The sequence below is a fragment of the Panthera onca genome, chromosome A3 (genome assembly GCF_046562875.1).
Source record: "Panthera onca isolate mPanOnc1 chromosome A3, mPanOnc1 haplotype 2, whole genome shotgun sequence".
NCBI classification, from domain to species: domain Eukaryota; kingdom Metazoa; phylum Chordata; class Mammalia; order Carnivora; family Felidae; genus Panthera; species Panthera onca.
Window position 1 is genome coordinate 40,518,351 of NC_138341.1, and position 19,061 is coordinate 40,537,411.

At 47.0% G+C, this 19,061-nt stretch overlaps 1 protein-coding gene and 1 long non-coding RNA gene across 5 annotated transcripts in view; one reads left to right on the forward strand and one right to left on the reverse strand.

Annotated features, from left to right (window-relative positions):
* The window catches only part of TCF7L1 (transcription factor 7 like 1), a 159,123-nt gene that overhangs the window by 81,910 nt on the left and 58,152 nt on the right, over window positions 1–19,061 (reverse strand). The gene's annotated exons all lie outside the window — the stretch shown is intronic.
* On the forward strand, window positions 6,678–17,836 carry LOC144615947 (uncharacterized). Its single transcript, XR_013554701.1, has 4 exons — window positions 6,678–7,328; window positions 10,314–10,352; window positions 15,451–15,659; window positions 16,892–17,836. It is a non-coding gene; the product is annotated as an uncharacterized LOC144615947 (long non-coding RNA).

Here is a 19,061-nt window from a genome sequence, read left to right on the forward strand (position 1 = left end):
GTTCTAGTCTCAGGGGAGTTTCAAAAGGCTGGTCTACTGCCTAATCCTGTAGCCGACACAGGAGGGTCCTCTGCCCTTCCCATGACTGTCTGGACCCCACCATGGCCCCGACCAGAGCCGGCTCAGCGGGTCGGTGTTGCTGTACCGAGGACCGTGCACACCCAGCTTGTGACTGAGGACGTCCCTCCTCAAGGACTTAAGATACTGACGTGCACCTGCACGGAAACATGAGAAAACTCTCAACAGTAGGAAGACCGCACGCATCTGCAGCAACTGGGTACTGCACACTTTCCCACTCCAAACTTTACTCTTGCGGGTCCCCCTGCTCCATCTTCTCTCCTCCCTCGCCCAAGTACGGCTCTTCAACACACAGCTCTTGGAAAAAACCGTCAAGACCCCAGGCTTCGTGAGCCTTCCTTCCCCAGAACCACAGGTCGAACATGCGAGTGCTTCCCAGGGCCAGGCAGAGTGCAGTCCCGACAGTAACAGCAGCCACAATAATAATTATCGGGTGTGTCCTAGGAGGCAGGCCCTGCGCCCCGCCTTTTACCTGAACTAACCATTGAACGCCCACAAGACTTAGGAGGCACATCACTACCCAGATGTAGAGAGAGACCAGGTCATGCCCACTGCTAAGTGGTGGGGCTAGCGTTTGAGCCCGGCCCAGGCTTTAGCCCAGACAACTCAGCTCTGAGGGAGGGGTGGGTACAGCCCATCAGAGGGGTGCTGCTGTTACCCTGCAGGAGTGCGAGCCTTGCGCTGCAACACTTCTGAGACCCTCTATACCTCTCTTGTTTCAAGAGGTGCTGGAAATATGGCCTTTTACGTGACATTCTTTAATTCTGTAAAAAGTTCCAGCCCCAGGCCATATCCGAAAGGAGACTGGGAAGCGGGCACGGGTCATGCCTGCTCTGAACACTGCATCGTGCAGCTGCCCGGGCACTGCTATGTGAGGTCTCTCTTCCCACACCTGGAATTATGATTTAAATGTTTGTGGTTTCAGATAGCTCTTCTTACTGACATTATAAGCTAATGGAGGACAAGGAGCAGGTCTTCTCATTCATCATGGTTTGTGAAACCCTTCACAGCCTCATGACCTCCTGGGTAGAACAGAGGAGAGACTTACCTACACAGAGACCCCACTATGTGCCAGCACTGTTCTAGACCCTTCCATGCACCAGCTCATTTAATCCCCATAATGACCTGTTGAGTTCAGTAATATCAACGTAGGCGCTTTTTTTTTTCTTTTTGGAGACAGAGAGAGAGAGAGAGAGAGAGAGAGAGAGAGAGAGAGAGAACTCCAAGCAGGCTCCATGCTCAGTGTGGAGCCTAATGTGGGGCTCAATCTCACAACCATGAGATCATGACCTGAACCCTAAATCAAGAGTTGGACATTCAACTGGGCCACACAGGTGCCCTGCCTTTTCTTTAAAAAAAATTTTTTTTTAATTTTTTCTAATGTTGATTTATTTTTAAGAGAGACAGACAGACAGAGCAAGAGCAGGGGAAGGCAGAGAGAGAGAGAGGGAGGGAGGGAGACAAAGAATCCAAAGCAGGTTCCAGGCCCTGAGCCATCAGCACAGACCCTGATGCAGGGCTAGAACCCATGAATGACGAGATCATGACCTGAGCCAAAGTCGGGCACTTAACCAAGTGAGCCACCCAGATGCCCCTGAAAAAATTTATTTTAGAGAGAGAGAGAGAGAGAAAGAGCAAGAGTGGGGGAGAGGGGCAGAGGTAGAGAGAGAGAGAATCTTAAGCAGGCTCCATGCTCAGTGCAGAGCCCAACAAGGGGCTCAAACCCATGACCCTGGGATCATGACCTGAGCCAAAATCAAGAGTTGGACGCTCAACCGACTAAACCACCCAGGTGCCCCCCCAGCCTATTCCTTTTACATGAATGAAGATTGTGACGCTCAGAGGGACTTAGTCTCTTTCCTAAAGTCACAGACTTTAGTGGCCACACCACGCATGCTCCTGCCAGCTCACGGAACAGACATAGGTAACCGCTGAGATGCTCTATCTTGGTGGTTCCAGGCAGGGAAATCAATTCCCAAATTAATTAGTGAGGGAATTGTTTATGTTTTAATGGCTCTCAGTAAATAATAAAGTACTTGGATCCCTGGATAACGAAATTCCCTGAGGTCTCAGGACCATGTTGTCTGCCTTGAAGCCTGAACACTGTCCGAGCTTATTCAGCAGTGTTGCCAAACCCCCACTACGTGGGGGTTGTTCTCAAAGTGAAAAAGCAAAGCTGTCTCCAGGAATAGACCCATCACGCTGTGTAGCAAGAGGCAGCACCATGTGGGTGAAGCCTGGTGCGGCCCCTGGGCTCTAGCACTCCTGAGCAGTGTGACCCCTGGGACAGTTTCCTTGCTTCCCCACACTTCACTTTCCCTACCTGAAAATGGGAAGATGAGGACGATGCTCACTAGGGATCCCTACCTCCCAGGACCGGTGTGAGGATTAAATTATTTGAAATCCATGTTTAGAACCGGGTCTGGCACATGGCAGAACTCCAGGAGCCGTGTTATTGTTCAGAACCTCAAGTTGCTGCTCCTTTGTCATCTCCCATGGAAGGGAGATGTCCCACCAGACAAGGACAAAGGGTCGGGAACAACCCGGATGCACCCAACCCTCCACACTGTCATCTGACACTTCCTTCAGTGGCTTACTGAAAACTTCCTGCCTTGGACGGTCTTGGCTATGCCCCATTGTTTATGGTGGGTTTTGCTTGATCCTCTTGGGTTTCCCAGGTAGACATTCTATAAACAGTGGTTGTTTTCCCTCTGGCTTTTCCAGTCTTTATTGTCTTGGCTACTGTACCAATGCAACCCTGTTTCTCTCCCTCCCTGGCCCTTGCACTTCTTATCCGTCTTGTCTACCTGGCAATGACCCTGACACACTGCTAGAGATCCCGGCCATCGGGAGAAACTTCAGGGTGCCAGTGAGGGACTGCAGCCATAACAGGCCCAAGACCTCCCCAACAGGCTACACAGTTCCCAGGAGAATCTGGAATGAAGATGGGGACATTCAGTATGTGTGGGAAAGAGCCAGGCAAGACAGGGGGCCTGGGAGGCAAGGGAGAGGCAGAGCTGAGGTCACCATAAGGAGCGAGTAATGGCCATATCACGAAGAGTGCCCCCCATGAGGCCTGACACAGGGCTGGGACTCAAGTACTGGTGAATCAGCACTGACCTGTGAAGATTATGTCCTGTCCCCATGGGCGCAGCCTAAGACAGACCCTCCCAGATCCTCCCCTTCTCTAGGATTTTAGGTATATGGAGATTCAAATGCTGTCTTTCCTTTCTTTTTCTTTCTTTTTCTTTTTCTTTTCTTTTCTTTCCTTTTCTTTCTTTCTTTTTTTCTTTCTTTCTTTCTCTTCCTTCCTTCCTTTTTGTTTATTTATTTATTTTGAGAGAGAGAGAGAGAGAGAGAGAGAGAGAGAGAGAGAGAGAGAATCCCAAGCCAGCTCCGCACCATCAGCACAGAGCTTGATAAGGGGCTCAAACTCATGAACCTTGAGATCATGACCTGAGCACAGATCAAGAGTCAGACGCTTAACCGACTGAGCCACCCAGGCATCCCTCAAATCCTGTCTTTTCTTACCAAGAGACCTCCATATCTCAAAAGGAGTTCCTTTCAAAGAAGGTAGACAGTTTCCTAATATATTAACATCCTTTTTTTTTTAATGTTTATTTTTGAGAGAGCAAGCCAGCACGAACTGAGGAGGGGCAGAGAGAGAGGGAGAGAGAATCCCAAGAGAGAATCTGTGCTGACAGCACAGAGCCTGATGTGAGGCTTGACCTCACGACCCTGGGATCATGACCTGAGCTGAAATCAAGAGTTGGGCGCTTAACAGACTAAGCCACCCAGGCACTCCTAGTTCATTAACATTCTAACTGATTTCCCTGTCTGCTCCACTGGACTCCTGGGGAATGTGCATGTAGGATACATTTTGGGAAGTGGGGGGAGTCATCTTATAATTTGAAAATGCAGTATTTGCAGCAGTAGGCTTCCATGCAAAGGTGTTGCTCCCTATTACCAGGGTGCACTCCCCAAGCCAGCCCTGAGAGATAGCTTGTCAGTGTCAATGCTGTACCTTGGGAAGACACAGGAACTCGCATTTCAATAAGCACCCGGGATGATTCTGAAGCAGAGGTCCATGGACCATACTTTGAGAATCACTGTCCTGATGGTTCTGCAGGTCTGACGCCTCTGAGCATCCTCCCTATAGTTCTCTACTCCCTCTTCTGACCCAATAAGTCCCTTCAAATATTCAGGGTCCAAGCAGATCCTCCCAGGAGCACGGACAATGGGCAGATCACAGGAAAAGAAGCAGGCTGGCCAGCAACTCCTGGCACTGCAGCCCCATTCCCAAACGATGGGACATGGAAGGGGCCACAGAACATCCAGCTGAGTCTTCCTGTCTCATTCATGTACCCAAACAGGACAAGTGCCAGTGACCTCATGTGTAACCGTGTCCACAGGCTTGAGCAAAGGAAGGTGAAGATGTCACTTGGGTTTCCATGTGAGTCCCAACCACCTTCCTCCTTGGGATGCTGCCTAGGGATCTATGGCCTTATTCACCACCTAGGCCCTCCCTGCATGGCTCGTCGGCTTTCTCACTAGATGCGTACATTCATCTGTCCCCACTGGAGAAAACTCTCCTAACTAGGCACCTGTTTTAATGTGGCACTTTTTAGATTAAGAGAAATATCTGACCCTATTATTCGGTGACTACTGTAAAATTCTATCAAAGATATGGAGGAAACAGAAATCAATGACATACAAATGCTTCTGGACCTGCAAAGCCCAGAATATTTTGAAAACTAACCTTGCTCTTATAAATTTCATATTGACTCCCAAGGGGAAAAAGAAAAAATAAAATCAAAATTTCATGATCTATCACTTCCTCAAGATAATAAAAAACAAACTGAAGGTAAAAAATTGGGGACAAAGGGCACCTGGGTGGCTTAGTCAGTTGAGCATCCAACTCTTCATTTCAGCTCAGGTCATGATCCCAGGGTCATGGGATCAAGCCCCGCCCTTCCCCCCTCCTCCTGCTCGTGTTCTTTCTCTCTGTCAAAAATAAAAAATGTAAATGAAAATTTTAAATGTAGTCCATAAACAACTTTTTTTTCCTTTCTGGAACTGCTTCTTCCACCAAAAAAGGTAGCTGCTACCATTCCAGAGGCTCCCCCTGCACTGGACTTCGAGTATTCAGCTCCAGACTTGTGGCAAAAACTAAAACTGCTTGTGTGACAAGATAAACACATACCTAGAAATCACTCTGAAAACAAGGAATGGTAAGAATTTAGCTTTTCCGTGATGAATTAGATCTGGCTCACTCCCTCACTTCCTTCAGGTCTCTGCCCAAACATCACCTCTGCAAGACCTTTCCTAACACCCATGTGCAACAGCATCCTGACCTTTAGCCTCTACGTGCCTTACTCTGCTTTCTTTTCTTTATCGCCACCTGACGCATTGTGTATTTGTTCATTGTCTCTCTCCCCAACCAGAAGGTAAGCAACTTGAGAACTGACATTTTATTCACTGCTACATGCCCAGTACCTTGAAAGTGCCTGCCATGTCACTGCACTCAAGTATCTGTTCCGGGAAGGAACACAGCCACCTGCCAATCTATTCACTAGTCCATCCATTCTCCCAGATATCTACCCACTTAGTACCAACCATGTGCTAGGTACATGGCCCACTTAGGCCAACCATGGCCTAGACGCCATGATGGATGTTCTGTAAATGAGGGTAAAGACTAAACATGGGTTTTGCTCCTAGAGAGACAGATACCTGGCAGCTGTGGGTATTCAAAATACCTGGCAGGTGCACCTATGTTTGAGACAAGGAGAATGGGCAGGAAGCTGTGAGAAAGAAAAAGGTGACAGCTTTTTTAAAGTTATGGGACCAGGGAAGTCCTCCCAAGAAAGCGACCCAGAAGCTGATAGGGGGTTACCCAGATGAAGAGTGTGGGGAATGGGAAGCACAAGGGAAGGTTCAAAGTGGGAAGAGCTCGGTGGCTGGGAACAAGGAAGAAAACAGCACAAAGGAGACAAGAAGGAGTCAGACCACTCCTGGCCTCCCATCACCAAGGTGCACATGTCAGGCAGGCAGGTGCTAACCTGGACCTGAATCAGTTGGAGACAATAGGGCATCAACTCTGCTTATGAGATTTAGAGAAGCAAGGAATAAACAATCCTGAAATGTTTCTTCCCATACCAATTATAAAAGAGGACGAGATTTACTTTTAAAATAATCGGTTGAAATCCCTATTTGTTTCTGCATCAGTAAGGATGCTTCTTAAATATCTGAGAAAACCTTGGTAGAAGAAATAAACATAGCTAAGACATTTTTTGGTGATAGCATATCATGCAGCTCCTTCTCAGCGTCGCCCCAAATGGCATCTCTGACCAGGGAGTGGAGCCACTGTTCACATTTAGGAGACTGGATTTAATGTACACGGTGTTGACAACAAATACTTAAAATTGACTGTGTTTCCTTTTCTGCTGGAACCAAATAGCTGATATCAGTTTGTGTCCTGGGTTCATTTTCTCCTACTACAATTATAATACATGCAACAATTTTATGTTGCATGAGATAAATGATGGCCCCCCTACTCAACTATAAGCTCTTTGAAGGGAGGCGTTATCTCTGGATTTCTATCACCAAGAACAGTTCTCAACCCATAAAAAATCCTTTAAAACAAGTCTAATGAGATCAAAGGGCCTCAGTTCGCCAAGATTTTGCTAGTCTGGTTTAGCACAAACCCCGCTCTCGATTCAGTATGGGCCGCATGCTAGCTGAGCGATCACAGGCTCTGGAATTGACTTTTTCAGAAAATTAAATGAAACAGTAACTTATGAAGAGTACCTATCCTGAAGCCCAGGACGTGGCAGTTAATCAACAGACAGGTTAATCAGTAAGAAGGATTGTTGTTTTGTCCCTAATATGCAAGGAGAACCAAGATATTCATACAGCTTTTGCATTATGACCTTAACCATCTTCTATCAGAATCTGAACATGTCACAAAACCACTAACCCATTGACACATTCTGTGGTCACAGTCCACAGGGCCCAGGAGGACTGCAGAGCCTGTCTGGTCAAAAACCAACACAAATGGTCTCAGGGATAAAAGGGCCACCAACAAGGCAAGATCAGTGTTGTGTCGGTAGATGAACAGCCACTAACTTCCCAACAAGGTGGATGGAATCCCAACGGACAAGTCACAGGGCCAGCCCTAGGGACACACGCCCTCACCTTCCACCATGGCCGCTGCCCCAAGCCCCCCCAGGCAGGATGCAGGAGCCCGACAGGTGAGAGTTAATGTTCCTAAATGGCTATACCTTCATTTGGAACTATCTTTCTTTCTCAATAATAAAAGGTCAGCTGTGAATTACAGATGGGAGTCAAGCCAAGGAAAGAAATGCTGGTCAGTTCTTAGTAACAGGGCTCTAAAAAAAAGCATCCAAGTGGATGACAGTCCTTATCAGCGACTTATCAATCCCCAGGGTCCAACTGCAGTGGTAATTTAATTTTTACATAATGTCCACTGTTTTAAAAATGTACAAGAGTGGAGAAACCACCTGGAAATCTTTATATGAACAAACTAGAATAAAGGACATGAGCTGAGAAGCACTCCTGCCTGCTGCCTCCAAAGGCTTCTATAAATATATCAATCCTGGGGCACCTGGGTGGCTCAGTTGGTTGAGCATCTGATTCCTGATTTTGGCTCAGGTCATGATCCCAAGGTCGTGGGATCAAGCCCCACATAAGGCTCCACGCTGAGCCTGCTAGGAATTCTCTTTCTCTCTGTCTCTCTCCCTCTGCCCCTCTCTCCCACTTGTACATGCTCTCTCTCTAAAATTAAATTAAATTTAATTTAATTTAAATTTAAATTAAAATATCAATTCCCCCAGAGTTCAGGTGCATACAATATACCTGCATGCAAATCTATCACTTCAAGACTTAAAAAATACTCAGTCTTTAGTTGACAATAGGTCCAACAGAGGTGTAGTACCTCTGTTGCGGGAAAACAAAGACTTTCTTTTTTTTTAATTTTTTTTTTTTAACATTTATTTATTTTTGAGACAGAGAGAGAGAGCATGAACAGGGGAGGGTCAGAGAAAGAGGGAGACACAGAATCTGAAACAGGCTCCAGGCTCTGAGCTGTTAGCACAGAGCCTGACATGGGGATTGAACCCATCAACTGCGAGATCATGACCTGAGCCGAAGTCGGACGCTTAACCAACTGAACCACCCAGGCACCCCAACAAAGACTTTCAATACACACTTTATCAGCTGCCTTCAGCTCTAGACCTGAGAGAAAAATAGTGACAGTAAACTACTCTTTACATGCTACTAGAGGCAGTGTAAATTGGTAAGCTACATCGAAAAAAGGCTGGCAATTCCTCAAATGTTTAAACATAGAGTTCCTGTATGACCCAGCACTTCCACTCCTAGCTATATACCCAAAAGAATTGAAAATGCATGTCTATTTTCATACAAAAACTTGTACACAATATTCATAACAACACTGTTCATAATAGTCAAAAAGTGGGAATACCACAAACATATATCAACAGATGATTGGATGGAGGCACCTGGGTGGCTCAGTCTGTTAAGCAGATAAGCGTTCAACTTTGGCTCAGATCATGATCTCACAGTTCTAGAGTTCAAGCCCTGTCGGGCTCTGTGCTGACAGCTCAGAGCCCGGAGCCTGCTTCGGATTCTGTGTCTCCCTCTCTCTCTGCCTCTCCCCCATTCACACTCTGTCTCTCTCTTTATCAAAAATAAACATTAAAAAAGTTTTTTTAAAAAAGATGAGTGGATAAACAAAACGTGGTATAGCCATGCAACAGAATACTATTGGGCCATAAAAAAGGAATGTGTACTGATTCATCCTATAATATGAATAAACCTTGAAAAAATTATGTTACGTTAAAGAAGCCAATCACAAAAGGATACACGTTCTGTGACTCCATTTATTTTATTATTAAAAAAATTTTTTTATAATGTTTATTTTTGAGAGAGAGAGAGAGAGAGAGACAGAGAGAACACAAGCTGGGGAGGGACAGAGAGAGAGAGAGGGAGACACAGAATCTGAAGCAGGTTCCAGGCTCCAAACTGCCAGCACAGAGCCCGAGGCGGGGCTTGAATCCACGAACTGTGAGATCATGACCTGAGCTGAAGTTGGACACTTAACTGACTGAGCCACCCAGGCGCCCCTCTATGACACCATTTATATGAAATGTTCAGAACTGGCAACTCCAGAGAGACAAAATATAGATTAGTGCTTGCCAGGGTTGGAGGAAGAAGATAAGAGGGAGGGAATGTTAACAGATAAGAGTTTCTTTTTGGGGTGATGAAAATGTTCTAGAGCAAGGTAGTGTTGATGATTACACAATTCTGTGAGTATAATAAAACCACCAAATTGTTCACTTTCATAAGAGGGTGAATTTTAGAGTACATAAATTTTATCTCAATTAAATAAATACATAGGATGTATTTTTAAGCCATTAATTACATAAAGAGATAAAGGGAAAAACGATCTTGCCCAGTATTTCTGGAAATAAAGCCTGAAAGCCTTACATCCACTGGCATACTCCAAACAATGGTTCCCAACCAGGGCTGCCCATTAGACTGACCCAGAGAGAGCCTTTCAAAACACAGAGATGCTTAGACTTCCCTTCCCAGAGATTATAATTTAATTGGTCTGGGGTGGGGCTCAGGGACTAGTGTTTCTCACAATCTCCCCAGTTGACGCTAATGTGCAGCCAGAATTAAGAACCACTGCCCTAGAATTTGAGCTTTTAAAGGAGTCCCTGGTGTTGGTTTAGGTATCTGCTATTTTATCCTTTCTCATAAACATAAGACAGACAAAATTTTAAATGGCTCACAGTTTCTGGCTGTTAGAACTGGGATTTCATTTTATTGTCTCTTCCACATTAAAAAAAAAAAAGATCAGCAGGTTGCCATTTTGTAGACAGAGAATCTGAAGTACAAAATGGCTAAGACACATACTGAGGTCACCATAGTGAGTTGGGGTGGGGATCGGATTACAATTTCGTCCTTGGGAACCTACGACTCTAACTTGAACCAGGAGGAACAGCCACTCAGCACGGGTGGCAGGGACAGGCAGCACCGGGCACTGGCACCAGAGGCAGGAAGGCTGGATGGAGCCTCAGTCTGGGAAAACCGCAAACTCTCAAGTCTGCTGTCTTCACCTTCTGATTTGGTAAAATAGAACCACCCCTCTTCTGCACCCACCCCTCCCCAAAACAAACCTGTTTTCCTTACAGGGCTGGGAAGAAGAGGTTCATTTCACCTCCTCATCTCAGGTAAGCTACCCCAAAGTGCTCACTTATTGGGAACACTGCTTATCTGATATTCATTATTTTCCCATAAGCTGGTGAAACCCCCGTCAGGTCTGCATTAGGCTCCACATTCATGTCGGAGCCCCAAAGCTGTTTCCAATTGGCAAAGTCATGGCCAGGGTGTGTTGTTCATTAGTATATTTGTGGGAGGCTGTCCAGGCCCCAACCCAGTCACCGGCCGTGGGAAATTCCTCCCAGATCGGAGGACCCTTCAGGCCTGAGGACAGAAATGAGGAGCTACCTGTGCCTCCCCCTGGGTTCCTGCTCGGAGCTCCTTCCCTACTCGCAAGGAACACACACAGACAGTGGTCGTTTGGGTTCTGATTTTGTTGAGTAACCTCTCGACGACTTTCTGCGCAGTTCCTGGCTCTTCCATCCCACCCTCCTCCCTCTCTCAGCTGTTTTATAAGCTGAATTCTAATCTGGGTTTCTTCACAATGTCGCCTTTGACTACAAGCTAATAAAACCCCAAACGGGAAATTCAGGAGTAATGGAGATGCCACGTGACTGTAACCTAAGGTTGTTGGTCAACTTGATTTGGTTTTCAAGCCTGTACCCCATCTGGGGGCTTCAGCCCCCCACCCACCTTTGTGGCAATAAAGAGGGTCTTTGTCTTTTGTCACACTGCACGTGGGCCCTGAACCTTTCTGAGGAGTCCCACAGACAGCTCACAACACTCCAGGACCCCTGCACGCCCCTCTCCGTGTCTGCTACCTCGCCCGGGGCTCAGGAAAGCAGCTGCCTCACCTCCCCGGCCACAGACAGGCCTTACCTGCCACCTAACCTGACCAGAGTCACCACAGTGACCACCCTGCGCAACCAGGAGGCTGCTGGAACCCTCACACGGGGGCGGTACTTTTGTTATGAGTATGCAAATCCTCACCATAAACATCAGAGAAGTCAAGGAGAAGAACAAAGGTGTTTTGCTGCAGCCTGAAATTCAAGGTTGCGGTTGAGCCACACTGGTAATTTCTTTCTGAATTTTGTTTTTAATTGCAGAGAACGGGGGGAAAATCTCGATTTCCACAGATAAGTAGTAGCTAATGCTAACAGGCTTTCAGGAGGCTGCCTTTTGATCTTAGGATAGTCTTTAAGGTAAATCAGAGTTTCTCAACCTTTCTTTCATTATCACCCCCCTTAAGGAGCCTTGGTAGACATTTTTTCCTAATTGTGCTCTCCTTCCTCCATGAAATCTTAACACCATAGATATACTGTGTATCTCTTTATGTATAGTGACCCTTCGGAGGGCTGTGCACCACTGTCATAGCTAGATTTTTTTTTGTCCCCTTGGAGGCAATACTACTCTGGTTGAGAACACAGGAGTTCAATTGCTCCAAGGCTTGAAATAGTGGTAGACTTATTTTTTTTTTCAAAGTATAATTACTAAAAATGATGGCAAAACTGGAAACAATGGAAAATTCTTAGACAATAATGATTAGTTGCTAGACACTATTCTAAGCACTTGACCTGTACTTACATAAGCTCATAATACTATTATTATCCTCGTTTAATAGATGAAGAAAAGGAGGCACAGAGAGGTCAGGTGACTTACCCAAGGCCACACAGGTAGCGGGCAGCAGAGGTGGGAATCAAGACCAGACTCCACACCCTAACCACTAGGCAATACTGGTCTCCCACAATACGAAACAACTGCTTGTGTCCTAATCACAAATTTAGAAATCAAACGATGCACCCAAACCCAACAATAAGCCTATAACCAACCATCGTGAGACACTTCCACAAAGTGACACATCATACATTATTAAACTGGCCACTGAGCTATGAAGACACCCCAAGCCGGGCCCACCAAGAGCACAGGTGAGTATCTGCACAATAGCACGCGAGCGTTCTATGCATGCTTGAATATTTAACAAACCTGGGGCTACCTACAAGCTTCCTAATACCTCACTTCTAAGAATTCCAACACAGACAAAAAGGCAGGGGACTTATTTGCCCCAATGTGAGCCACCCTGGCAGTTCTAGTTAGTGCATCGGTTGGGCTCCAGTATGTTGAAATGTGGGGTATTTAATCAGACATATTTTATTTCGGTTGCACATTTTTATGTGGTGAAAAGAGAATTAAAAAAAAAAAAAAAGTCAAGCCCAACATTTGAGAAACCCCCATAGCACTGAGCCATAGCACAGACTCTGAAATCACCTGATAACCTTCCAGGGCCCTCTGGTCTGGCTGAGGGTGCCTGCTTATACAAGCTGGGACAGCTTCAACCCAGCCTCCTGCACCATATTCCCCACCCAGCTCCTGCTGGGGCATCACACCTCTCCCCCCACTCCCCCGACCTTCCAGCCCACGTCACTCAGCCACACCCTCGCCTCCCACCAAAGACCCATGCCCACACCAGTTCAGTCCAAGTCTGGGGCTGGGCCCAGCAGCCCTAGGTGTCGGGCCCCCCTGTGACCCTGACGTGTAAGGCACCTGAGAGCTGTCTGTCGTCCCTACTTTCAGAAGGTAACCCTAACTCTGAGCAAGTCATAGCCAGCTGGTCCAAGCCCCTCACCTGCCCCAGAAAAGCAGGCGACTCTCATGTGTGTTCTTAGGCGCCATGATTGAGTGAGCAGGGAGTTCTCTTGACTTTCCACCTGTGCATGTGCTCCTGGTCCTTACTGCTTTCTTCCCATCCATGCATCTCTAACTTACTGTATGCCAGCAGCTGGGGAATCAAGGCAGATAAATACATCATCACTTACTGTTTCTAGCATTCTGAAAGAAAAAGAACAGGAGGCCTAATTTAGAGTCGGGGCAGGTGAGCAAAACTATCTGAGGAGTGAGGGTAACAACATTCTAGGCAGAGTGAACCCCAAGCAGGGAGACCAGAGATGTGGCATTTGGGCAATCTGAAAGCAGGTGGATGAGACTGAGGAAGAGGAAGAGGCAGGAGTCTCCTCCATTATGAGGGCGGAGGGCTTTCTTCCCCTCTCCATCTGTGGGTGGACAGCAGTAAAAATCACTGCAGTTAGGGGTCTGAGCCAGGAGGCGGGTCTGCCTTCACTGGCTGTGTAACACTTTCTCAGACCTGGTTTCCTACCTGTACATTAGGAATAATCCTTTTTTTTTTTTTTTTTTTAATGGGAGAGACTTCACTATTTGGGATTTTTTTTTTATGTTTATTTTTGAGAGTGTGGGGGCGGGGCAGAGAGAGAGGGAGACAGAGGATCTGCAAGGGCTCTGTGCTGACAACAGAGAGCCTGATGCGGGGCTCGAACTCGTGAACTGTGAGATCATGACCTGAGCCGAGGTCAAACGCTTAACCGACTGAGCCACCCAGGCACCCCAGATTAGGAATAATCCTAATCCCTACCCCAGATGGGGGTAGTGACTCAGTGCAGCTATCCTCTAGAGCAGGGGTTCTTGACCTCGCCTGTACAATGGAACCACCTGGAGCCTTGTAAAGTGCTGACGTGTGGGGTCCACTGCTGGGCCTAGCCCAGGCCTCCCGCATTGTTAAAGCTCCCTCAGCGACACTGAGGTACAGCTGCAGGAGGAAGCATCAGAGAAGGCCAGGATGTTGGGCACGCTGCAAGTGCTCAAAAGTTCTGAGCTGTTACCAACAGAGGGATCTCCAGGCCTCACTCCCACCCTCTCCAAAAATGCCCAAGTTCGCAATCGAAATCATCCCACAGCCCTCCAGCAATCACTCCCATACAGATGACTTTTGTGATAAAGCTCTAACAACCGCATAACAGTCAAATCCACAAAGACACAAGGTAGAAAGGGAGCTGCCATGGGGAGAGGGAACTGGCAGCTGTTCAGTGGGGACCGAATTTCAGTGGGGGAAGATGAAGAAAGTCCTGGAGACGGATGGTGGTGATGGCTGCACAACAGTGTGAAAGTACTTAACCGTTCACTTAAGAACGGTTAAGATAGTACATTTTAGGCTACATATATTTTATCACAATTTTTAAAAAACTGCTTAAAACGTGGTTTACTCATATTCAGAATGTCCTTCGATGTCCACAGAATACAAAAAATATTAACTTGAACAATAATGAATACACTTATACTTTTCCAGGTCTAAGAATCTATCCAACAGAAAAGCCACTTTGCCATAAAGATACATGTACAAGTGTGCTCAGTGGGGCACATTGCAACAGGGCAAAAAGCATCAACAACCTACAGGTTCATCGCTAGGTGAAGGCTCAGGCACATCAGTGTCCGTCTTGGGAATACTATGCAACCACGAAAAAGGTTGAGTCAGTGTGTGTCTGTGAACACTGACAGCTCGGGTGAATAACATGCTATTCCGGGAGATGCTGGGTGCCTGGCATCTGAACTCCCTCCTATCTAGGAATCCTTGCCTTCTTCAAGTCCTGGTGGGGGCCGGGTCCACCTCTCACTGGGGCCTGCAAATGCCACCAGTAACATTAACTGCAGCGATGCTATCAGCCTGGTTTCGGGGCATAATGGTGGCCGTGGTCCGGGCTGCTGCCTGGTGTCCACAGTCTGGGCCCACAGCAAGACTGGGGACCACCCTGATGTCTTTTAAAGAAATTTCCGTCACTATCAGCCAGCCGAGAGCTACTGTTTGCAACTAAGAACCCTACTGATGAAAATGTTCACATTAGCACTTTTTGTTTTTTAACCAAAAAAAATTGGCCCTTATAGATCGGTAGATAAGGACGGCTAACATTTCTTGAGACAGTTACTACATACCAGGCCCTGTTCTAAATACTTTTCAGGTGCCAACTCACTTAGTGTCCACAACAACCCTGTTAGGTCTGTACGAAGAATCTCATTTTACAGATGAGGGAACACAGGCTTCGAAGAGGGTAGGTAACGTGTCCAAAGTTACGAAGTTTGCAGCTAGTTTGTAGGTGGTTCGAGAATGCGGGAAGTCTGGCTCCAGAGCCCACAGTCCCAGCCGTTCGGCAAACACGATTCCACAGATACTCTGAAGAAGGACTGACTGCAGGAGCTGTCTACACCTGTTACCTCTGGGACGGGACTGGGAAGGGGGAGGGGGGTCGGGTTGGAGGAGGCCGTGGGTGTGTTCCTTCTGTCCAGTTTAAATCTTTTACAACAGGAACCATTCAGTGCTACTTTCAGATAAAGCAGCATTGTGGAGCGATTAAACTTGAACTAGGGTACCTGTACACCAAAGGCCCTGGCAACGGAGACTCCACTGCCTGCAGTAGCCCCCTGCTGCCACCTCCCAAGGACCCGAGGAGGATTCAGTGCCACACCTCATGCCAGGGGTTTCCTCCTGGTTCTGTGACAACCCATGCCCAAGGTGTCTACTGTGATGTGGCACACAGGTAGAGGCTAGTTGTGTAGATCACACAAGCTCTGGGTTCAAGGGCACCTGGCAACCCACCTCCAACACCCCACTCCTCAAGTTTGGTCTTAAAGCACCACGTGGTCCCAGTCCCCCTCCTAGAGCTTCTGACCCTCCCATCTACTGCCCTGTCATCCGAACCCAATTCACTTGCTAAGGCCCAAATCAGAGCTAATTCTCCTGCCAGCCTCGGTTTCTCCTATTCCCTGCACACATCATTTCCGAGTAATGCCTCCTTTGCTGGTGGAAGGGTACCATGTTCACGGGCCACTTCTTAGTTTATCCACCCTCTTCTCCTTTCTTCACTTGATAGTCTATCTTACTGAACTCCTGAGGGCCACCTGCACCCTTTCACACAAACCCCCCACTACCACACAAGGGCAGGAGTTGCTAGAAACACCACCTTGATCACAGGTCTGCTCTGCAATAACTCTAACACCCAAGGGCTATTATTTCACACGGGTCCTAACCAGATGAGGGTTGTTTTTTGTTTTTGTTTTTACTTTTTATTTTGAAATAGTTTCAAACCTACTGAAAAGTTACATGAGTACAATGGACGCCACCTACTAAAGACCCCAAATGTGTATATTTAATCTGTCCTCTCTCCATATAGTTTTTTTCTCTGAAACATTTGAGACTAAGTTGCACACAAGATACCCCTCTAAACACTTCAGTGTACATTGCCTAAAAAAGACATTCTCTTGCATTACCAGTTTATTTGCCTAATCAGGAAGTTAGCATTGATACAATACTATCATCTAATCTACAGACTTTATTCAACTGTTGCCAACTGTCCCAGTGATGTCTTTCAGACACACACACACACAGAGAGAGAGAGAGAGAGAGAGAGAGAGAGAGAGAGGAAACAAAGAACAAACCCATGGTCCAGGATTCAGTCCAGGCTAAACACTGCTTAGAACGAAACTTCCCAATTTCTAGACCTGTCCATCCAGACTGGACAAGTCACTATCCTCTCTGGGCTCCACCCTCCATAAACTATGAGGATAAAAGGGCAGAGAAGCCAAGGGCATTGTAATCCTTGTATATTGAAAGTGATCAGTCAGTGGGGCCACAGTGACTATGATAACCTTCAGCTTCCCCCAGGCTTTGGGTCATTACTAGGTCATTACTTTACTAGATCATTACATGCATATCTCACATGTACCATCTCATCTAAACCCAACTGTTTCTACGGTCATCCCCATTTTGCAGATGAAAAAATTGAGCTCGTGGTGGTTGAGTAACTTGCTGAAGACCTTTCCAATGCTTACAGAATTAGAAACAAGGATGGAAGAAAACATGCCTTGTCATTTGCAGTCTGACCAACCTTCGCTAGATTGAAATAGCCTGCTAGGTGAGAGGGAGGCAGGTCTCTAAAGAAGACCACCGAAGCTGCAGCGGCCACCAGACACAGGGTGGTTGCACAGCTGCATAGCAAAAGAACGCTCTGGTCAAAAGCAGCACACAGTCCCCGAGGCAGAGGAGAAGTGGATTCTGGGACCACAGTGAAAACAGAACTACACCAAGTTCCATGCTGCAAAACAATCTCTCCTTGTGGCCTGGAGTTGAATTTTTGTCCCCTCCCTATGCATAGTTCTGCCCTATGCAGCTGAATATGAAGTCCCTCTGTAGGAAACTGGCCACATCCAGTGAAATAATCAACCTTTAATGCACTCACTAGAAGAGTACCAGGCACACATTTCTGCATCAAGTGCTGGCTAAGCCTATGAGGGTGCTATCCCATTTGACAGCCAGTTCCACGACCCGCCCTGGTCTGAGCCGGCACAGGACAGACGTCTGTAAGTCCTTACATAGTGCTGGCGCCTTACAAGAGAAGCTGTTGGGGCCAGATGTTTTGAAACAGGCATCATGTTAAGTGGATCCATATCCTTCCATTAGCTATAGGGCAAATCAACTCCTTCCCCAGGAGGAAAGGCCGTGCATTTGTCCCAGTGGATTTGTGACCACCTTCCCAGGCTATGTGACATGTAGGAAAGTTCTCTTCCTGACCTCAGCACAGATGCTGCTGTGCCTCTGGCTGCCAGCAGTTTGTAAATGTTGTAACATTTCCCAGCTAAATCGTGACGCTCTGAAAGACTTCTTACGATTTCTATTTTTTTAATGGCATGGCCCCAATAAAGGTGTGTGTTTCCTTTTCTCCTTTGTTCTTTAAACTTAGTTTCTACTGAAGTAGAAATTATGACAATCACGTGGTTCTCTGCACCAGCCCTCACCTTGGCTGCAATGAGCCTGAGCCCTTGGCTCCTCTGAAGCTCTGTAGCCACTTAATACTTCTGAGCCTCAGCTATTCCATCTGTAAATGGGAATAATAATCTTTCCTACCTCAAAGGGCTTAAAGCCCTTATAATGCATATATTTTACGTGTGTGTGTGTGTGTGTGTGTGTGTGTGTGTGTGTGTGTAAAATAGCTTGAGTCAAATGAAGTATTACACAGAAAGCACGTACCCAGTAAGTTCCCAAAAAATGGAAGACACTATTTCTTCTGCTAATACCACTCCTGCTGCTGTGATCACCACACACAATTTTGCAACGCTGGGGAACACAAGGGCCCCTTGGCATTTCAATCTGTGCCTCCTATCCCCCCCCACCCCCGCTGTTCTCAGCATGGCCCTAGGGTGCCCAAACCACAGTAAGGACACAAGCCAGAGCTTGTAAGAGCCAGAGGTTTCCAGGGCTCTGGCTGCCAAATGGCACAAGCCACAAGGAGTCAATTAAGTCCATGCTCCCAAATCCACATTTACCACCAACGGGTTCCAAGTCGGCCCAAGGTACTGCCCCTTCCTGCAAACCAGCCTATGGCTGAGCTTCCAGATTCTAAAGGCAGGTCCCTGGCTGCCACGAGACCCTTCTCCATGGCCACTTGTGACCTTGAAAATGTCCTTTTGTCCCTTCAGCGTCTCAATTCTACTGTCCCTCCAAATAGGAGACGATCGAGTTCTTTCAGAAGGTTGTCCATACCCCAGGAACAGAGGACACTGTAGTCTCATTAAAGAACAGTGAAGTACCTTTCCATCCATGTATCCTAGGCCTAAATGGAAGGAGCACCAGCCTAGTTCATTCATTCAACCAGCACTTGCTGACTGCCTCGGTACAGAAGACTACGAAGATAAAAAAAAAAAAGGCAAGGTCTCCGTTCTTAAGCAGGGGATCAGATGGGTGATACACAAAGATAAAAGCTGAAGGTCAGAGCCAAAGATAAGCTCAAGCAGGTCCAAGCTTGTACATTCCTCCTTTGCTGCAAGGTATTCCCACCCCGCCCTCCCTGAGCCCCCAAGTGCACAGAGTGAATGAGCCCCAAATGGCAGTCCAGCGTCACCCCTCTGGGCTCACTCCTGGGCCCCGGGCTCCGCCGAACAATCAG